General features: G+C 40.0%; 1 protein-coding gene across 1 annotated transcript in view; it reads right to left on the bottom strand.

Annotated features, from left to right (window-relative positions):
- nrip1b (nuclear receptor interacting protein 1b) overlaps positions 1-14,336 on the bottom strand; it is a 60,223-nt gene that overhangs the window by 6,698 nt on the left and 39,189 nt on the right. The gene's annotated exons all lie outside the window — the stretch shown is intronic.

The following is a 14,336-nucleotide window of genomic DNA, read 5'->3' as shown; positions in this document are numbered from 1 at the left end:
TGTTAACTTCTATGAAGGAGGTTGTTTGGGCAGTTTGCTGCTTTGGAACACAAGTGTGAATGCTAACACGTTGCCAAGTAGCAAAGACATTGGCAGAGACCTTTATCATTTAGGAGTGTGATGAGATGTATTAGCACACGATCTTGGGATATTAAATTCCAAATAATTTCTTGTCAAGGTGAAAATGAATGAAAAGTTTTTATCTTGAGGCCCAGATTTAAAGGTGAGAGCTTTAAGCTGGGCACGATGTATCTGTTTTTTAGACTCTTACATTGAAGTAAGAAAGTAAACAGTTCTTGACTGCTTTTCAAGATGTCTGACAACCATCAGTTACATTACCATTAGAGAGGCCCCAACCACTTTTATATCGTATGTGTGTGCTGAGTGTCAGAAAGGATACCAAAGATTTGCAATCACTGTAAGAATAACTGGCTAAATGTTAGCTGCTATGATGCTAAAGTTAGCATCTGCTTCACTGCTTATACTGGTGCTAACAGCTGTGTCACAGTTTATAAATGAGACTGGACTGCATTTAATCTCTAGTTTACAATCTGAAATGCTTTAACTGGATAATTTTAGTTTCTTTGAAACAAAACAATTTAAGATTTATGAAACTTTTGTTTAATCTTAATAAGAAAAAGCATTTTTAATATTTTATTTGCTTTAATCTTTAGACAGAGACAAGCATGAAAACAGCAAAATATAGACTGATCAATTCTGGACTGAATCTTTAAACAACAGTTTATTTTTCAAACCTCAGCATTTTTTGTAAAAAAAAAAGAAATTCTTTTCCCCAAAGATATTACTAAAATCATTTCATGTTCACATGAACCAATTAGCGTTTTTTTTCTGTTCTCTGAATCTATCGTTACACCACTTCTGAGCAGGGTCATACGTCCATCACTCTACAGAGGAAAAGCTTAATAACAAGGGGACTCATTCAAGACAGCTGCCAACTTAAAGGTTAAACTGCGCAATGCTCTAAAAACTGCAAAAACAAAATAACTAATTGAAAAAAGAAATTGAGAAGGAAAATTAAAAAATTGACTTTACAGGCTCCAGTTAGAATAGTAAATGATAGAATGCATGACAGTCAGTGTAGAGTGAGTCTTTGGTTCTTTTTTCTCTTGGCAACATTTCCAAACACGTATTGCTTATTTACCAAGAGAAAGCCTCATCTCTCTAGAACATGGGCCAGAAGTTAAAAAAAATGCGGTACAAGCCAAAAACTAAACTTAGAAACCTATTTATAAAAATGACAGAGTGTATTTTTATCCTTTTTCCAGATGTGAGAATATTCATACAAAAAGACCCTGACTCATGCCTGATTTCAGAGTTTACCTTTAGCTTAACATGTCTGCTCGAAGATCACGGAACCTGAGCTTATATTCACCAAGCCACAGGTGCAGAGACAGTGAAGTAGTGCCACAATACACTAAAATTCTCACAATTTCATCAGCACAAATACCTCATACTAACTGTCAAGCATGGTGGTGGAGGGCTAATGATTTGGGCTTGTTTAACAGCTGCAGAACTGGCCAGCTTTAAGTTATGAGCTCTTTGAATGATAAAGTATTCTAGAGTCAAATGTGAGGCAGGAAGTGAAGCAGGATGAGGACGCCAAATATAGCAGTACATATGTAACAGAACTACTGACCAGTCCTGCAGTTGGACAGGACTGCTAGAACCTTAACAGAACTATACATAAATATCTGCAAACTTGAATGGTGTTTAACAGAAAAGTGGCCCTGAAATATGAGAAAATGATGACTTTTCATCAGTGCTAAAAGTGGTTTGACAAGTCATTCAGACACTGCTCAGCATTTTGCCAATGTCTTTAGAGGAATAATGATACAGGGGAAATATGACAAGCATCACTATTTAGTCTTGACTATATTTATCTGATCTAGTGAGGAAAAGAGGAATCAGCATTCAAACGGTTATGCTGACTATGATCAGGCATAGAGATATTCATAAAACATACATAATAATAAGCGTTCTGACAATGTCTATGTATTTGGACTGAGAATGTAATGTTTTCCAAAAGACAAAAGCAAAACCTGAAAGGACCAACGGGAGGGAGGTCACTGCTATAAAACAGAGGCAGCAGGGAAACAAAGCAAGGATATCAATATTAGACAAGTTGTAATCCTCTGTCAAGTGTTTGTGTGTGTTTGCATGTGTATTACTGGTTGGCTCAAAGATCAGGGGCACCTGTCACAGCACACCATTGTCAGGAGGGCAGAGTCAGTGACATTGGGGTGCACAATGTGCCAGTTGCCTTGACAGTGTCAGCGATGCTGCCCTGGGAGACCTCTGCTCTGAACCCTGTCAGCGTGGTTTCCGTGGATACAGGGCACCTCCGACAGTCCTGGCTGCATCTCATAAAGGTTAATTAATACAGAGCTTCCACTTCGGCTCAGCAGCTGTCCTTGTCCTGTCCCGATGCTGTCCTCACCTTTTGTGTCCGCTAAGCAAGCCGACATTGCAGGTCACATAACAGGACGGCAGCCCTTGTTTGTGAAGAAAGGCAACAGAAACCTACTTAGCCACAAGCCTTAACATTTCACAGGGAGCTGAGGCAAGGTCAAAAACCTAAAAATCAGCCTTCACAATCAGGCCTAGTGCCATCTCTGTGGTCAAGGTTCAAAGGGTGCGATAGGATCAGGCGATGACAGTAAGGATAGCTAGGTGCCACATTTAATCTTGAAAATGAACTTGGATTATATGCTGGATCTGAAATAATTAGCTTGCATTTAAATCTGAGTACCAGTAGGAAAGCAGCACCTGCCTTTTTAAGACTTTCTGAAACCAAAGGTTCTTTAGACTTGCACAGCAGTGAATAAAATGATTACCCAGAGAATGGTCCATCAGCATCAATTACACTTTAGAACCATCTTTGAACTGCTGACCCAAAATTGGAAATGACAAAGAGCCAACCTGGTCATCCTGGGGCATCTGACGTCTGTTGTCATGCTAATCTTAGCTGCACTGGATTAGGACTATTTTCCTGCCAGGGAGTTTAACACTGTCCTAACAGAATACCGGTAAACAGCATTTGATCAGTGCAGTAAACATGTAAACATGTTTACTGCACTGATCATGTAAGGTGTAAACATGTAAACATGTTTACCTTGGCAAAGGCTTGGTAAAATGAATCATATTCTGCGACTGGAACCCCCAGTTAGCAACAGGGTGGAAATGGAAAGGAATCACTTACGCTCTTTCCGCTGCTGTCAATGAACCTTTGGAATCACAGTTGACCTTGTCTCTGTTTTTGCCCAAAGACATTTTTTGGGGATACTATGACACTGCAGTATATAAACTCCTACACAACACAAACCCTGTAATTACCATTTTACACAGTACTATTAAAATCTTTTAGCTGCCCTATATTCCTTTACATTTGACTGAGAAGCAGACAAGTTCTACCAGTCTTTCTTTGGATATTAGCATAGTTTAGGGTCAGTGCAGGTTTTTAAAGTGAGAACCTTGTAAGAGGTGATAAGCAGTTCATATCGTACATGTCTTTGCATCTTAATTTATTATAAATCCAGATTAGTTGGCCCCAGAGGCTGAAGCTAAAGGCTGATCAGAGAGAGGCCAACTTCTACCATCTTAAAACAACTATAGTCACAAAATGTTATTAGTGTTTTTATTTGTCACCAAGTTTGCATTGGACGGTGTTTTTTACTGATATTTACATGGGAAACGGAGGATGGAGGCAGCACACCTCCAATTATCTTCCTGTATGAAACACATAACTGTTTCAAGTCAAAGTAACTATTTGATGTTAAAATAAAGTGTGATAATAAATTGTGATGGGTTAAGTGAAGGATATTCTGTTGATTTGCAAAGTGCCTTCATTTTCTATTAGGGGTGACTCTGACTGGAAATGCTTAATATGTTCAAACAGAAAGTTTGCCCAATGCAAACTTCAGATCAGAGTTGTTTAAAGATCTGCCTTAGTTTTAGCCTGTCTCTGACTAGAAGTTAGCTATAACCTCCAATTGGTCTGGATGTATGTTATACTACTTCAGGTTACATATTAACTCCTATAACAATTATATAACTATAATAATTTTGATGAAACTGCACTTAAAAAGGTTCAACTATCCCTTTATAACTATTTTTAGTCTATTTTCTGTCACTGCCCACCATGTCAAAGCAGGAACATCATTTCCTGACTGGGTTTTTCTGACTAGGTTTTGTATTTTTCCTGTTAAGACAACAAAAGAAATGGGACACTGTCTTTTCGGGACGCTGTTTGCAATAAAATTTAACATTGGTTCTTTTCCTTGGTATGTTATGGTAGAATTTAAGAACATTCTAAAGGATTTCAAGAAAGTCTGTACCCTTGATACTTTACACTAAAACTAATGGGGAAAAAAACTCCTCAGTGACAAATGTCTGTGAAACACCTGACCTTAATATAGGGGGAGCTATCCTCCATATGGAACCCCTAAAGCACACAGGCCTCCACCTTTCCTCACTGAGAATTTGTGATGTGTGCATTACTATTACATTATCTCCTCTGGTGTATACATTGCAAACGACCTTACACATCTGTTAACATGTCATCTCAATGGTGGTGGCACCCAAAAAGCCTGACCTCCACCCCCTCCCCCACAGCGGGATACCACAGCACAAGCGAGCAGCTCTACACTTTCTGTGGTGATTATCCATTATCCTTGACAATGTCAGCCAATGACAGAGCAGGCACCGTTCTAAAGTGATTTTTACCCCTACAGTCTGCCACGCACACACAAGGGGTGGGGTGGGGGCGGATGGGGGTTTGGGGTGGTGGTGGGGGCTAGTGATGGGGAGGTGCGGCTTCATCATCTCCTGGCTGGTTGATTCTTCATCTCTTTCCGTTTCTCTCTCTTTCCTATTTCACTCCTATGCTACTTAAGAGGCATCAGCAACAGAAAAGGTCACTGCACTCCAGCCAACGACTAAGGTACAGGTTAGCAACAGAAAACTGGTATATATGAGCCAGTGCAGATGAGTTTAATGTTAAAATTGAAGCAGACAATGTCTTGTTATCCAGGGTGAGGTATTCCATGATTGCCTTTGTAATGGATTAATTGTAAGAAGTAGCACAGGTTGATGGCTGCTTGCTTTTGCTTACTTTAATTTGTAGGTTGCCTGGCCCATGTCATATTCATCAGCCATATTGCTTTACAGGTTTAGAGTCAGAGTCATTTTCAAATACATTTACGACAATCACAACAATACTAACCATCTATAAAATCAGTAAAAAAAAAAAAAATGCTTTAGTCAATACAGAAAAATTGTCATCAATTAAGTACCTAGATCAGATTTATGATTTTAATTGGTATAAAAGGTATAAAAGGAACATTGATACCTGTTACTTTTGGCCCTCAGGAGCCTGAACTGCCATAGAGGAGAGAAGCACATACTCCTCTGTGAGTGGGGGATCAAGGCTGGCCAAAGTGACCTGTGTCTTTTTTAGGACTCAACCATCATAGATGTCAGACAGAGAGAGCTGCTGTATGCCAATTATTTTACTGGCTGCTTTGAGATAATGTCTGCCATCCGATTTTTATTCTGCAATGTAAGGTTACCATACTGCCTAACAATACAAAAAGTTTGATTCAAAAAGATCGATTCAATAAAAGACTTGTAGAATAAAACCATCAGTGTTTTGTCCACATTAAAGGCCTTTTTTGCAGATGGCTGACAGGTTGAGGCCTTTTCTTTCTGCTCTCGGTGGAGGAGGACGCTTTTTCTCTGTCTCCCGCAACCCTCCCATATCTGCCCTACTTCAGCTCTGTGTCAAGATAAACATATGCACCCCCTCACACCACCTTCACCGTTCCCAGCATGATGTTGTTTTGTAAACTTGTTGCTTCTTTGTGCTGAGGTTTTTTGCAATCTCAAACTGTATCCTGCTAAGGATAAAGTGTGAAATATGTTTTTTTCCCTCTACTTACCTAATGTGGCCTCTTTTCTCATCTAGCAAGGGCAGCGCCTGTGAGTGGGCAGCAAAGCCTCGGTGACCCGTCCCCCCTTGTCTTGTATCATGATGTATGTCTGGATGGGTTGTACTGGAATTCTAATTTCCCCTCGGGGATCAATAAAGTATCTTTGAATTGAATTGAATTGATCAATTGTTTGTCAGTAACTGTACCCATGTATTTGTAGCTCTCTGCTGTTTCCATTTGTGAACCCTTGATGGTAATAGGTTAATTAGAGGGAGAGGTTCTTCTCCTGAAGTTGACAGGTTTGCTTTCTGATACATTTAAGTAAATGCTAATACTTTGTACTACTTACTTCAGCCTTTGGATTAGGCCAGGACAGGAATGCTACCTGTGTTAAGATGTTACCCAGGTTTTAAAAAGTTATGGTGGTAAAAGTTTTTACTATACTATTCAGTGTAAAGCTCTTTTGATGACCTTTCACAGAAATTGACAGAAAGGCCTCAGTGTTCTCCTGCAGAATGAGCCATTGAGTAATGCAGAGCTCCTCATTCTCTACCCAGCAGATAGCCTACCTTGTTAGGCCCTTTAGTTTCACTCTATAAACAGCAAACAGCAGGAACACTCTGCTCAATCAGTAGTTTTACAAAAAAAACACTGCTCAAATTAGCAATTTTGTTTAATTCAACATTTTTCTTTTGGTTTACACACGAAAATCATAATGCCAAATAAATGTTGTAAAAAATATGAATACACAAATATTTTTTAATATATTGTGTTATTTTTGCAGTGGTGAGACAGCAGTTCTGTGGTAACAGCAGTTAGATCATGTTATACATTCTTGGTTTAAATGTTTGAGTTAACACCTTCATACCACGAAACAGAAGTGCCTTAACATACGGTAGGAACCTTATGGCAGCCCAAGCCTACTTGGAAACTACTAGAACTTTTTAATAGGAGGAATATGACTCACCACCCAGGGCGTCACTCAATCAGAGCCAAACAACAAAAAGAAAGAAGAAAAAGGTCGTGTCTTGTCAGGGAGTAGCATTGTGCACACTATAAACACTGAGGCTCTGATTAGCTCATGAATTAAAGAGTTGGTGTTTTTTAAAGAACTAGACAATCTCTAGTACAAAGTCTAAAATACACAGACTGATCAAATTTGAACTAGATTATTCTAAACTGAGCAGAGATTCTTTCAAAGTTGTACTGACTTCGCTAGCCACTGATATGTAATGTAGGCATGGCCACACATGCTGCTAACGATCTTTATTCTCACAAAAACTAAGTTGCTAAATAACCTTCACTGTCAAGAATGGTAATCTATTTAAAATGTATGAGTGCAAACAGAAGAATTAAAAAAAGGGGAAGAACCAAAGGAGAGGCAGTTAAAGTCAAGGTCATTCATCCCGCCAAGGCTCTTCCACTTGATGCAACAGCTGGTGTCCATGCAAAGCTCTGGGCGTTAATAAAAAGTGACAATGCTGCCTGAGCGGTGTGTCTTACTAATGTCTGACACCAGCCTGGCAGATGTGTTCTCCCTGCATTTAAGGGGAGTCAAGGTTAAAAGAATTTAAAAGGAGAGGCGACGCCTAAACACTATTATATCATGTAATCTGCAGCCTAGCACTGCTGCACACACTCAACAGGGTAGCTCCCTTAGACATGTGGTGTGACCGCTATTTGTAAATTCAATATGGCCTGACATGATTAAATAAGACAAAAACATAAGCTGCCAGACCAAATGCGGATGCTTCGAGAACCTCCACGAGCGAGGGTGCGCACGACAGGAAGGTGGAATTAAAAGCTCTTGTTCAACCTTGAGAAAAGGTAAACAAGAGAGCAACATGCCACCGAACAGCAGGGGAGCTGCAGCTAGTAAATGTTTCTGCTGATAAGCCAATCGGGACAAAACAACACCTGAAAGGGAATACACTGAAGCATGCATGCCCAAACAATGAGAACTAGGGCGCTGTGACCCATTTCCTCAGACACACTAAACAAGTTCCATCACTCACTCACACACACACACACACCACACACACACACACACACACACACACACACACACACACACACACACACACCCATGTGTGCACACTGAAACAGATGGATGTACAACATCATAACGGAAATGTGATACATCAGAGCTGAAAAGTCGAGGCAGTGCAGGCTATCTACTAAAAAAAACAGAACACTTGGACACTGTTTGATGAGTGACGGCTATGGTCTATGACTTGGTCTAACCAGGACCTGGCTGGTAACGTTCTTGGCGTGGTTCTGGCTTAGCATGAAGAGCACGGGGGTGGATTTCAACCTCATCTGAACTCATCAGTACAAGGAGTTCTTGAGGTTGAGAGAGAGAGAGAGCTTGGAGGAATTCATGCACACTGATGAGTCATCTAAGTGTTTCAGAGGCCAGCTGAGCGGTGGAGGACGGAGAGATGATATCGCCACACTGTATCACAGACCTAGACACACTTTCACCTCACTCTACATGCTTAGAAAGGTCTGTGTGGATAGGCTTCCAAAAATGTTTGTGTCCATAGTAAATATTTGTGTGCCATTTGGAAGACCCACCCAAGGGCCATTTCCTGACTGGCTGAAAATTAGTGCATCAATTAAACACACACACACATTCCTTCCTAATGAGCCGTGGCCATCAGTCTACACCTGATCCATTTCTACTGGGCTCAGAGGTAATCTTCTGCTTGAATCGCCCGTCTGAAATGGCGCTCATTTCCCTCCTGAAACAACATGCATTTTCCATCTGTAAACATAGGGCTGCAAATAGGAACAGCTGATTGCCCCATGGCCAGCGTGCTAACAGGCAGAGTTGGGCCCTTAAAACTGACTGCAGTGGTGATGTCTGAGGGAAGGAGGCCACTTTGCAATTGAGATCAAATGTCCCACTGTCAGGTTGCCCTGAAAGCTGGATAAAACCAGCTAAAAACCTTGGCCTTTAATGAATTATTTCCATAATATCCCTGGCATCGCTCCTAAGGAGCCCATTGCTGTGAATCAGCAAGATGTCTGGCTTTATTGGGTTAAAGAGAGTGCTGCTCTTTTCTTTTTACCGTGGGTAACTTGGGATGGTTTGGGAGTATTATAGCCAAGCTGCAATGGATGTCTAAGTGATGGAAAGAGGGGAGGACACATCTCTGCTATCATTTTGCCTTTCATAATGCTCTCATTGACCTACTTTCTGGTTTAAATCATCCTAATGCTCGCTTTGGGTGGGATTGGAGTATTATGTTACAGGGCACCATGATATGTGAGGGGATATTCCATTAGAATCATCAAAAATACTGCTGTGCCTTTCCACCCCTCACCTAGAACACAGTCTGCTTCAAAGAAATTAAACAATTAAAGAAATCTTTTAAATCAATTAACCAATTTAACCTGCTAAAGATCGACAACTGTTTAACCTTTTAATGGAGAATCTCTCTCAAGCAGCGCTGGTTTTTTTGGCAGAGCTTAGTACATGCCAATGACCAGGAGTCCCGAATAAAATTAGTCCCACACCTGGCCCTGATGTCTGACCTGGTGCTCCAACAGAGAAAGGTTCTGCTGCTACAGAAAAGGCTCCAAAGTACAATACTCTCCACAGTATCCTGATCTAACTCAGCCACCATACCCGTTAAAAGCAAGTTTGCAACATAAACACGTCTGTACATCTGTAAACTGCATCGTGGGGGAATATATTTCTTTCTTTTATATCTGCCTTTCCAAAGGTTACAAAGTTACAGATATAGCTCCTCTAGGCCATTTAATCGGACCACTCTACTTATCTCAGTTTACAGGAATGGGAAGTGAATGCATTCGCACTATTTCATTTAATCAATCCAGGCTTTATTTGAGCTGAAAAGATGTACATATTATCAACACAAATAAAGCTATAGTGTGGTGTTTTCCTACAGGTTATGGAGAATAATAACAATAATGATAATGATAATAATCATAACAATAATAATAATAAATAACTCTAAAAAGAGTGTTTTTTAAATCAAGTGTCCTAGATTTTGTTCACTATTCCACTAGACTAACATTGTATTTTTATTGAGTTATAAATAAATGATATGCTGGTAAAATGTGTTGATTTGGCCAACATCAGAATTCCTATCTTTTTCCCACTGACACCAGGTGGAATAACAAGAAACACGGACATTTAATTACATATTAGCTTTGAAGTTTTTACAAGACGGTTTTGCAATAAGACTGCCTCGGCCTTTCACGGGTCAAGCACTCTACCCGGTTGCATCCTGTGATGTGAACTTACGTAAGCAAAGTCAGGATTACAGAACTAGTCAGTGACAGCAGATAGTAGGTCAGATTGGAGAACTGAAGGCTCTGCAACCCACGTCCCACTCACTCACATATACGGCTCTGTGACTAGCTCCCTTAGCAGCTCAGAGGCATAACAACAATTGATCAACTTCAACCTGCACATTCAATCAAGGATTCCTCACTAAATGCAATTCAAACCATATAAATCATGTTCAGAACCTGACTAAAAGTTTCTTCTAAAAAAAGGCTTATGTCTGAAAGTACAATTGGTTAGAAATGAATTGATCCAAGGGTCAGAGAACTAACCGACCAGGCTCTTGATCAAGCCTGTTAGGCCATACTGCTTTGGTATTGGTTAAAAAAAATCAAAGTCCAAACAACGTTGTTGAGAAGGAAAGCTGTGGAATGTTCACTAATAAAGTAGAACAATTTTAATCTGCTGCATTTTTTTATTAAGTGTAAATCTGATTCTCTAGTTATATCCAGCTATTGTAAATCTGATCAAAATAAATAAATACCTGAACATGTGAAATTGTCCAGTTAGTTCTTTTAAACATCTGAGGGCTAATGAATAATCACTCAAATTATAATCCAAATGAATTTTAACAAAATGTATTATTTATTTTTACAACTTGTGATTGGAGAAATATGTAAAAACACCAACCTCCCAATAGATGCATGCTTCATTGGGAATATATCAAATCACAAAATAGCCTACTTAACCAGTAGTGTTTCCTCTGTATGGATCTTGGCCATGGACTGCATCTGTGACTGTAAAATACTCAACAGGTCAGGAGAAACTGTTTTTTTATCGTGAGCACGACTTCAGATCATTAATTATGCTCAACTAATAAATGCACCTGGGCACTGTCAAAAATCATATAGTCCCATCCTGTTATGCAACCTTAAAATAGAAGACTTGTGTTTTCACATTAAAACTAAACAAACCATTTAACATTTGCCAGTACTTCCATATTTGATGCTGATGCTCTGCAGCCTCCAGTGAATTAACACATAACTTTCGTTAACTACATCTAACAAGAGGGGCAAACCTGGGAGCAACAATGTGAAGGCATGGTATTAGGTTCTCCTGTTGGACTAATTAGAACTTTCTAAGATAACAAGCCCGGTATACCTTTTCTGACAGAACATCTGAAGCCTGAACACACAGCCGCCACTGTCTCACCAGTAGGTATATGTATTTATAGATTTGGTAGCTAGTGAGAATATAAACTGTTTCAATTCGATTCAGAACGGCCATGTAAGGAAAACAAGAAATATTTTAACCAGTCGAGTCAGAGCATACTGTCATGTCTCCTGTTCTAAAGCAAGACGGTCCTGGGTCCGATTCCCGGCCGGGGGTCTTTCTGCATGGAGTTTGCATGTTCTCCCTGTGCGGGTTCTCTCTAGATACTCCTGCTTCCTCCACAGTCCAAAAACATGCCCGTTAGGTTAATTGGTCTCTCTAAATTGCTCTTAGAACTAGCACTGTTTTCCTTCACATTGGCAGCCACAGGAACATTACAGATGTGCAATGATAAGTCCGAACTGCTGTTTATGAATGGGAGCGGTTCGGGGCAGCCACTGTTTTGATTAATCGATTATTCAATTGTGTTTCCTCCAAAATACACATTTTATTTATTTATTTTAAAAAATGCAGAAAATACATGACACAAAATAACATGTAAGCCTATTCTCTTAATCTTTATGTACTTACAAAAAGTCACAATTATTCAGAATGGCAAACATGCTGAGACCGAGCTATAAATTAACAAAGATAGGTCGCAATCAGAATGCAAAAAAATCTCTTCCACCATTTAGTTAAAATGTAATACTAGATACTGTATCTTCAAAATGACAAGTATTTATGAAATATATCATTTAGGAGACTGTCAGTCAGTCAGTCATTTTCTACCGCTTATTCCATAGTGGGTCATGGGGGAGCTGGTGCCTATCTCCAGCAGTCTATGGGCGAGAGGTGGAGTACACCCTGGACAGGTTGCCAGTTCATCACAGGGCAACACACATACAACCACACACACACTCATTCATACAGCTAAGGGCAATTTAGAGTGACCAATTAACCTAACAGGCATGTCTTTGGACTGTGGGAGGAAGCCGGAGTACCCGGTGAGAACCCACGCATGCACGGGGAGAACATGCAAACTCCATGCAGAAAGACCCCAGGCTGGGAATTGAACCCGGGACCTTCTTGCTGCAAGGCAACAGTGCTACCAACTGCACCACCGTGCAGCCCCATTTAGGAGACTGTCTCATTAAAATTTGATTCATATTCACATTATCTATAATTAGTCAAATGAATTTGGGCTTCCACATAAAACTTGTTTGTTTTGAATTAGAACAGACAGAGGCAATGATTGGAGCCAAACTCCTGACTCCTGATTTAAAGGTACAGTCACACATACATGCTGCCAGGGAAGGAACTCACTGCACAAACAGCACTTTGGAAGAAAACTGCTGTAACTGTTTTAAGAGTTTCAACGACAGATTTTTATAACTGATGTTATTGATGATGCTGACGAATCACAGTAGCCTTAAATGGATGCTGGGTGATTGAACAAAGTGATTGGCCAGTCACTATGTGCTAATGACTTGACTAATCCCATTTGATTACCTCTTTGATAGGTTCCTACTGAGCTGACAATACCTATTCTAAAGATGGGGTTAAACAAGATCCAATGAAAGCAGTTTTTTTACGTAACTATAAAAGGCCACAGTTCTTGCTGCAAACCATTAAAGAGCAACAGCCTTTAATGGCTGTATGAATTGTGAAAAAGTCTCTGCTAGAAATGCACTATGAAATCAGCTGCTGAATGGAACTGGACATAATACAACCCGATCAAAAGCAAAAAAAAAAAAATCAGCTCTTTTTTCAGATCAGTGAAGGCACCATGGTAAGAACTACAAGGTCACGCTGACAACACTCTTTGGTGTGAATGCTGCTGCTGAGGGAAAAGGACTCACAGACTAACGGCATGCTTCGTTTCTACCATATAACTTCACACTCACACAGTGGTCACTTTTATAACATGATCACGTGTTTCACAGGGGACAGTTAGTAAAGTTGGAACACACGCTTCTGTTTACGTTAAGTGAGACAGAGAAAGACAGGAGATCAGAGCAGAACCCACAAAAAAGGCCCAAAATGAGATGTGTCTGGGACCATATTAATCAAACCAAAAGCAAACAGTAAACTAACTTAACTTAGCATGATAATGCAACATCAATATTGACTGCAGAAGGATGGATTTCTGATTTTTCAAATGGCTTAGCATCTGTTAAAATGACCCCACAGATGGGACAGTCCAGAGGTTCTGAGCATCTTTATGCACAGGTTTCCAACAAGCTCATAGAGGAAATTAGGACCTGTTTTAATAATCCCAATGCACACTTGGAAAGGAATGAAGAGTTGGTGGACTTCAACATGTCCATCTCAGAATATCTATGAGGAGCACTTTTGTCAATTGATTTAATGTCAAAGAAATATTTCAGAAAGAACACTGAACCAAGTTTGGGATTGCTCTCGGGCATAACAAACACTACGTTTTAGGTAATTATCTCTCTATATACTTGTTCCAACTCCCCTACCTCCTGAGAATAAACAAAAGCATTTAAATTTAATGCTGCTGACATTCTGGCAACTCATCTCTGGACACGGTTTAGATCTTGGACTGACATATGTGCATCCATGTGAGTCAAACCGTTCTGATGAAGAAAAATGTGGGGTGGGGGTCCCTCAGGTAAGAAAGGTTTACTGGAATGCCTGACATAACACGTTTATCAGATTACTGGATTAATACAATAATTATTATTTAGAAAACTCAATTATAAAATATTAAATGGCTGCAGTCCAAGCCCAGACTGTGGTTCATAAAGGCTGCAAAACAGCGAGAGAGAGCAGAGAACAGGAAGGCCTAATGTAGTACAACAATATGATTCCTTTCAGCTTCCAACCACTGTCTGTTATGGAACAGGGGAGATCCGGAAATATTGGCAGGTTGTAGGAAATCTCAGAATTCAGGATTTACATTCTCCAGTACTACACTCGGTGCGTGCTGTTTCAGTGGCAGCTATTCTAACAGT

This window comes from Girardinichthys multiradiatus, chromosome 11, assembly GCF_021462225.1.
Source record: "Girardinichthys multiradiatus isolate DD_20200921_A chromosome 11, DD_fGirMul_XY1, whole genome shotgun sequence".
Lineage (NCBI taxonomy): Eukaryota > Metazoa > Chordata > Actinopteri > Cyprinodontiformes > Goodeidae > Girardinichthys > Girardinichthys multiradiatus.
This window is presented reverse-complemented; position numbering and strand designations above follow the sequence as displayed.